Source organism: Gavialis gangeticus, unplaced genomic scaffold (assembly GCF_001723915.1).
Source record: "Gavialis gangeticus isolate Ggan-Ray unplaced genomic scaffold, GavGan_comp1, whole genome shotgun sequence".
Classification (NCBI taxonomy): domain Eukaryota; kingdom Metazoa; phylum Chordata; order Crocodylia; family Gavialidae; genus Gavialis; species Gavialis gangeticus.
In genome coordinates this window covers 83,547,951-83,556,682 of record NW_017729031.1, presented here as the reverse complement: position 1 = coordinate 83,556,682, position 8,732 = coordinate 83,547,951, and the positions used below count along the sequence as shown (strand labels likewise).

General features: G+C 43.6%; 1 protein-coding gene across 31 annotated transcripts in view; it reads right to left on the bottom strand.

The window, feature by feature from the left end:
• PCBP3 (poly(rC) binding protein 3) overlaps window positions 1-8,732 on the bottom strand; it is a 293,840-nt gene that overhangs the window by 236,478 nt on the left and 48,630 nt on the right. Inside the window, exon 1 of one of the 31 annotated variants that reach the window (XM_019523235.1) lies at window positions 54-64. The exons of the other annotated variants lie outside the window; for them this stretch is intronic. The gene's annotated coding sequence lies outside the window, so the exon portion shown is untranslated. Of the gene's footprint in view, window positions 1-53; window positions 65-8,732 lie in introns of those variants that run through there. 31 annotated transcript variants of the gene reach the window in all.

The following is an 8,732-nucleotide window of genomic DNA, read 5'->3' as shown; positions in this document are numbered from 1 at the left end:
AGGTCCCTTCCGACCCTACTAACTATGAAACTAGGAAACTTATGATAAAATACAAGACAGGACAATAATGGCTCATCACACACTAAATAGTCACATTTTGGAATACTGAGCCTACCAGTGTCCCTTGAAATCATCCAGCCTTTAAGCTTGTGCTTTGGACATATGCAATAGTACCATGCTTTCCAAAAAGCTCAGGTGTCTAACTGAACAGACTACTGAGCACACCCCATTGCTCCTGCTGGACAGTCACACTGGGCAGTGCAGCTTGAAAACGTGTTCTAGCACTGCCCCAATATACACAAGCTCTCCAGTGCTGGCACTCAGCCTGCTGGTGATGTGCCTGAACAGCCTGATACAATGTTCTCCTCCCTCTATATTCTGCATCTCTTACAACTTAGTAAACTACTCCGAATTCCAGATACTTCTTTCTTTCCCTTTGGCTTTTCTCTTCACTTCTGTTTCTTGTCCTAAGGATGTTTGCAGGAAAACGGACTCTTGAAACTTAGGCTCTTCGGAAAGCTTCTCATTTCCTACCCAAGCTCTCTAAGCACATTGATTCAAGGTGAGGAAATAAGTAGCATGAGTCCCAAAGGTCTTCAACAGCAAAGAACTTCTTCCCATGCAAATACCTACATTGCAGAGGGGAAGAGGAAGGCGATCAGGACAATACTCTTGAAAAATAATTCAGTTCTCTAGCAACAGTTATAATATTCACCAACCACCAAAATCTCCTGATTATTACAATGCAATATGCTGCTCACTACAATTTACTGGAAAGCCATTTTTAATACAGAAAAATCAATATCTTATCAGGAGCATAAAGAAACTTTCATAGAGATGGAATAAAATCCTGAGCCATCTGTCCCCCATGCAAAGGGGCATGGCCTGGGCGCAGACCAGCTAATCCCCTGCGGATGGAACATTTGACAGCGTCCAAGTAAATGATGGCCCATGGCAATCACCCCTCCTGCCCCTGTTCCCCTCTGTCTGCCCCTGCTAATATAAATCAACATATAATTAACATTGCCATTAACTCCTACAATAGAACTAACTTGCTCCTATTTGTGCTAAACCAAATTAAAATACATTGTTTAATCGAATCAGACAGACCAACACCCTCTACACCACCAATTCTTCCTAGAGATGGTCATATTACTATATGACATAGGTGAGCTAGAATAATGGCAATGGGTAAACTGGAATATTTGGAAATGCTTTCAGATATTTCTGTGTTGAAATCAGAATAGGCACTGCATCCAGACAGAGAGGGAAGAAAGATAGCTAGACAGAAGCATCTCACTGACCTACTGTCAAATACATTCATATACACACATCATACATTCGTTGACGTAACTGGCATAAGTTGGCTTTGCATATATAGGTAGATGAACCCATCCTAGTATATAGGTATAGCCAATTTAAAAATTATTCTCTGTAACAATTTATCAGCTATTATTTTAAAGTGAATCTTTGCAATGCAATTTTGTCTCAAAAGCAGCAAAGAACCTTCTGTACTGCAGAACACCACACAAGTTTAAAAAAGGTACAACTTTTCTTTATGCATTCATTAAAAGGTTAATAGAAGAATAAACTGCAGGTTGAAATTCTCATATAATGATAAAACTAAGTGATTTGCAAATATTTTCATAAATGAATATGCAGAGTTGTGTTCCGTGCCAAGCATGGGATCCTCCTGCTTATTATTCACAAGTATTTGGACAAAAGATTGTGCATTTATGAAAGTGCTTGCAAATCCCAAAAGCTTCACAAGTTTTTGAATGCCCACACATTGGTGAATTATTTATTATTCCTCTGTGTTAAAAGCTTTGTTCATTCAGCCAAAGAGAAGCAGCCATACCATGTAATGGGCAACCAGGAGAACAACAAAAAAACAAATAATTCAAACAATCCATAAACTGCCAAAACTACTAGAATAGTTATAAGCACAGAGTAAATACAAACAATGTGAGAAGGTTCCGTGAACAATTTCCTAATGAAAACGGGAATTAACCTTGTAATTCCTATCTAAAACAAATGGTTCTATTTGAAAGTCTCTGGGTATGCCAGTACATTGATTTGGAGGAGTTTCCTAGGTCACCCGCAGCTAATCTGACCTGTACAGACTGCACTTCATTGATGTTACCTTGCACAGGTGAGGAACAGAAGGAGAGACAAGTAAATGAGCATACTGACTCCTAGAAGGGCTGGACAAGAACAGAAAACATAAGCAGAACCCCCTTTTAGGACCTGCTCCTGTTACTTAGGTCTCCTGCTGTGCTGGCTCTAGCGATAAGAAATCAAGTGCAGAAGAGCCAATTGCAGATCTCCTGTGGTTCCATCTCACTTACCTTGGGTGAGTTCTGAACATATTGCAGGAAAGGGGTGTGTTTGCTATGGAAGTTTGGCCTCAGGCCCTGATATTCAGGAGAGTTCCCAGGGGCAGGGTGCACTGCTACTGGTAGATGAGATAAGAGTGGTTTTGGTTTGGTTTGGTTTCATGTTTTTGGGGGGGTTTTTTACTGTAGATTTTCGGCTGGTTTGGGCTACACAATAATTCTGGGGTGGGCCTAAGTAGCAGTATAGACATATCCACTGTTACCATAGCTATCAGCGGTAAGATTCCTCACATTATTTCAGTGGAAGCAGCGTGACCTCTCTTACAGAATGTGCATCAGTGCTCTGTTTGATACCTTTCATGTATTCTGTATGTTAAATCCTCTCGTGATTGTTGCTGTATGAAAACAACAAGAGAAGAGACAGGCTCTGCTTCAGGGATTCATCTGGGCAGGGGGTGTTTACTGATTATGGCTGGACACTTATTAACGATGCTCTCCTTTCATATGCACAGTTCAGGAGGAACTCAAATCATTGAAGTTGGAGTCTGCCCACAAGAAGCATGCTGATGGGCACTTGTCACTGATTTTATAATATTGCTGAGCTACCAGTGGTGTGACAGCACAATATGGAGTCGCAATGCATCAGGACATGACCTTGAATAACATTAGAACAATACCCCCCTCATCAGTTGTCAGTAAGATGTTGTGACATGTTTTCTGTAAGAAGTGTCAAGTTTCTCAGGTGTCTTGAGCAAGATGTTTTTCAAACTTGTTTTGCAGATGCTAAAAAAATGGTGAGATTTCTATTTTAGTCATTGCTAACTCTGTGTGAGAAAAAGTGGATAGAATAATTCTGTGCTTTCAAGCAATAAAAAGGAAGCTTCCATGAGTGACAAGTAGTATCTTACTTCATCTCGGACACACGCAGATAAGGGTGATGTTCTACAAATTTTCAACACAACAAAAGGAAATGACAGGCACCATGAACTGCACTTTGTTGAGACCAAACTGAATCCAATGGTGATATCAGAAAAGAGAAACTAGAATCCTGAAATCAGGACTCTGGATTTGTCAGAGATGAAACTTTGTATTGAGAAACAAGGAGAGGCAAAGATACGAGTTTTCTGCCTTTGAAAACAGATGACGTATTTCAAGAGTCGTTTAGAACTTTTCAAAGACAGTGCAATAAGCCCAAGTTCTCTCAAGTTTGTCCTGTTCTTCCTCCTGAGGATGTTAATTTCCTGGGGTGAAGAACACCCTCCAGACTAATACTCGAAATACTTTTCTTTCTTGTGAAAAACTGAAGGCTCTGTGCAGATCCATGTCTTATCATTCAAGTTTGCCTTGATTCCCTATAGGTCTAGGAGATAGCAGAAACTGGCTGTCCAGCTCCCTGGAGGGCACTCCCTTTCAACTATTTTTATTGCCTCCGCAAGTAGCGCAAAAGTCAGAATAGCCCCCAAACCATGGAGAGAATCTAGCAGTAGGACAGATTTCCTAGCCAGCCACTGACATAAGAAAACAGTGCCTCGGACCCTGTTTTTACCTACTACTAAATCTGTTTGGATTTGTCATCCTTCTATGCGAAGTAACATTAGAGGCCAGAACACCAACTCAAACAAATGGTGCCACGTTGTCGAGCTGAAAATGCTATTATGAGTTTCCTGCTTGCAGGCATACATTTTTAATGCACTGCATGAGGGCTACAGCTACTCTTCCCAGGGAGTGCTTGCTCCTCTTGGCCTTGAAAAGCTCAGTCACCTGATCCCACCTGCAGCACAAAAAAAGACTCCTTCAAATCTCCTATGCAGGCATGGAGATCGCAAATTACCCTTTGCCCAGAAATACCCTGAAGCTGGCAAAGAATGAGAAGCCTAACCACAGAAGCAACCTTAGCACATAGAGGCATAGCGACCAGGGTCCTCACCCTATGTGACAGCAATAGCAGGAGCCAGCCAACCTAGAGCTGTGTGTACTACATCTGCAGAAGCAGTAGAAGGGGCACAAAAGTGGCAGCTAAGTGGCTGCCCAGGGCTGGTTCTCTAGTCATCCACCCTTTCTTATGCTACTCATAGCAGGAGTTTTTAAGGCTCCTGGCATGCAGAGATTCAGGGTGGATTCACAACCCCCACACACACCCCACCCCACCCCACACACCCTGGAGCACCTGTAAAGAAGCCCTAAAATCCTAACTTGCTGCTGGGAGTCCTCATGCACTCTACATCTGGAGGGGGAGACAGCCCTTTCTGCCTTCCTTAGTCGCTAGGCATTTGACAGTCATCCATCCCCTTGGCCAAGAACCTCCATGCTTCCACTAGGGGACCCCCAACTGTTGGCTTCTATGCAGAGCCTGGCCTGCTAACAGACAAGGGTCATTCAATACTGCTGGCCCTTGATGGCTCAGCAACAGCTTCTCAAATCTAGTCTTTGGTACCAAGCCCAAGATAGACTTTGGATGCCATAATCCAGGGGTGGCCAATCTGCAGCACAGGTGTCACAAATGGCAAAGGCAGCCCATGTGTGTGGCAGATTGGGGAGGGAGCACTGCAACAGAAGGGGCAAGGAACAGAAAGAAAGTAGCAGACTGGGCAAGGTGCACAAGGAAGCAGAAGCAGTTCCAGTAGGGAGCACAGGGCTAGGATGAGAAAGCAAAGCAACAGATCAGGCCAGGGAAAGGGATCAACATGGCAGTCAGGGAGGGTACGAAGTTAATTTGAAGCACACCAGCCAAAAAAAGCCGGCTGGCCCCCACTGCCTTGATCTATAACAGAGCATGCTCCAACACCAAGGTTACAGGGCCACGTAAAGCCTTGGAGGCAAAACAGATTTAACCATAAAGACACCATGCCATGCCTTTGCTGACGGAGTTACCCGTCTGGCAAAGACATCCCCCAGCTTTTACAGAAAGTTCTGCCACTGACTTCAGAGGGAGCAGGAGGAAGGGCTCCCCTTCAGTGGGAGTCTGGAACACACGGACAATAAAGCAAAGAGTCCCAGAAGGAGCTGAGATCTGGCAATATGAAGCAAAGGTAGGAAGGATAAGGCACTTAGCAGACAGAACACCAGTCCCCAACCAACTCTATATAGTCACAACACTGCACAAAATACTTTCATCAAGGATCTACATGTACATAAGGGGAGGCCACTGAGCAACTGCATGTCAAGGCCCATGTGTGCAGGCTTCGAGATATAAATACACATATTCCTCTAAGACAAGCAATGTGGAGAACTGCACCATTAGGAGGGTCTCGCAGAGCCAGGTGCTGTGCTGTACAGAGGCTTATTATGCAATGCTGGTCAGTCAGAACCCAGATACTAAATGAAACAGGCCTCTGCCAGACTCCTTGGCTCAGAGCAATTATGGAAAACACAGCGACATTTGTCACCTGCTCCAAGTCACAATTAGGATTCTGTGGAGTTCCCACAATGCAGACAGCACTGCTAACTTATCCCCAATGCTGGGGCCTCACTGCCATTCTGGTAGCATACAGAAAGACTGCCATCCTGCATAAGCTCCTGATAGCCTTTTACTCTTCCACAACCCCAGAACTGTCCGATACCTTTAAAAAAACAGCAAACTGTCAAAAGGCCACATGAGCTTAGGTTTCTGGAGTTAAACAAGGACTAATTTTCAACGATTTCACTGCACAAGTCAGCAGTTCTAAACCTCTCCAGGCTCAAGGAACACATCCATAACTTTTATGAACTGAGCAGCACTCTATTTAAAAAACTAATGCATTTATTATAGTACTTACCTGCTTGAAGAGGGGCTAGTGAGGAGGAATGGTAGGAAGGGAAAAGTCTGTATTTATCTCACTTTTCACCCTTCTCTCCAGCAGCACCTTTCAAAGGCTGTCACAGCACCCCAGGGTGCCACGGTACTCTGCTTGAGAATCACTGGTATAAGTTGTGATGTGCATGCTCACACATGTTTCTTTCCAAATTTAGAAGATTAAACAGTTTTGAATTCCTTGAAAACATCACCTGACATCCAGAAGGCCTTTCAATGCATGAAGATTCGTTGGCGATTTTGTCTTCCATTTACAAACACACAGGAACATGCTCTCAAGTTGTGGAAAAAAAAATCACTTCTTTTGCCTTCCTAAGTTTTATGCTTAGTTTTTATTATCTCGCCTTCAGTGGATCCCCATAAATTCTGAAGCTCCAATATTTTCAGAATAATGTTTGGCTCTCAATCCTCTCCCATCCAAGCCTCTTTGATAAGTGAATCCTTTTTTGTCTCTCAAATGCAAGCTAGGTGAACCTTGCAATAAGGGCTGGCAGTATGCACCTAGGGAAGGGGTGCACAATTTTTATTGAAGGCTATTTGCAAGGTTCACTTTCCATAGGAAGATCACCATTGGTGAGATCTGCTCTGATGGGGAATAAGCCCTCAGCATGTGCATAAGCAGGAAACTGGAGTTCTCATGCAGGCATGTGCCCAGACTAATGAATCATTGGGCAGTGAGGACTCACTGTTTTGCTGTTCAAATCCTCTGTCATTTTTTAAATAATTAGGGCAGCTGCTGATGGGCTGCCTGGGGTCCACAGGCTCTATGTTGTACATGCCTGTTCTTGGGAGTAATAGCCTGGGTTTTAGTTCTGCATAATGGGACAGTATTAGCTGGTCTCCTTTTGGATTTGATTAAAGTAGGTGTAGGAAGTGCTGCATAATGTAAATGCACAAATCCCAGCCAGTTCAACAGGACTGTGACTTGGACAGGAGGGACAGCCTGGATTGCTTTGGATTTGTTACGGTGCATCACAAAAGGACTGCTCTTCCTAGCTAGTTCAGGTGCCAGTAGCACAGAGCTCCAGACAAGCTAATTTACTCTGGTGCTGGCACACCTTATCCACAGGCTATTTATTAGCTTGTCCTGTGACACCCCTAGGTACATCAGAATGTTTTCTCTTGCTGTAGAGCAAAGTCATGGAGTCTGCTGGGCCTGCATTACCTACTATGATCCTCTCAGACAGGTATTTTGAATTGGCTGAAGAGACATTAGCCAAGACACCAGAATATAATTTTAAATGTAATTTATGCCTCTGAATTGCAATGGCATTCACCCCCCATATCTGGGGATGTAAACTACAAAAGCCCCTAAGACTCAGGGGCGGACAATAATTTTGGGCAGAGGGCCACTTACTGAGTTTTGGCAAGCCATCGAGGGCCACATGACAGGCAGCCCAGGGTAGATTGATATTAATTTTCTACATTTTTTAGGGGGCTCGCAGGCTGAATAGAATGGCCTGGTGGGTTGCATCCAACCCCTGGGCCACATTTTGCCCACCCCTGCCATTTTGCTTTTCCAGTGAAAATTCAGCTTTTATGTGCCTAAGTCTCTTTTAAAATGGATCTTGACCTCCCACAACTTTTCAGAAAGGCCTAAATGATTTCCCAGGAGTCTTGTTAGTTGTACCTTCCATATTTACATTGGCCCCTATCCATAACTTCAACAGGTCACAAGTCTTCAGGGAGTTGTTCAGAACAGTAAAGGATCACTTCCCTATAGCACTCTGTGGCCAAACCAACAAAATCTGTTTGCAAGCCAATACAAAACCAAGAGTGAGCATGGGGGCAGGCTAATTGTAACTGCCATTTCTGCAATACTGAGGGCACATTCTGAAGCCAGGATCTTCCCTGCTCCATGGCCCAAACATGAGACAGATACAGCTGAAAGCTACCTGTTAATTGGGGTGTGACACTGGCATCTCTTCTGGCACAGGAGAAAGCAGATACGGCCCAGAGTGGGTCAAGGGAAGCGTAATATTCATTTGTTCCAATTCATTTTTGACAACTCATTTAGGACTGAGCTGCCTCTGAAGCATATAGCACTTTAAAGAGCTATTGAGATACTTTGATACCTACATTTTCAAGCATGGGTCCCTTTTTCAGGGTGGAAAACTGCATTTATAAGCAATATTTTTGTCCACTGGCAAGTCTCTGTATAAATTGCTGGGACAGCAAAGTCTCAGCAAGTTTGAATTTTCAGGAAAATTTCACCTTAAAAAAATAAAAATAAAAAATCTAAAAGTGAGGCACTAATTGGCCTAACCTCATACTACATTGAAAACCAATTATGTGCCAAAAACACAAGTATGCTTTCCAGTTAAAAAACCATGAGGCCAACTGCCAGCTCAACATTACGTGGTCTGGGACCCCAATATCCCATGGCCCAAATCCAGTTTACCTTGGAGTCAACCTTGATCAAACCCTCTCATACATCATGAAGACAAAAGCAAAGGGTGAGCACTCAGAACAACATTTTATATAAGCTACCAACTTGAAATGGTGGGGTTAGCCCCTCACCCATCTGACCCACTGGTCTGATTCTCAGTTTCTCTGCCAAATATGCATGCCCAGTATGGGAGACATCCATACATGCTAAGCACCTT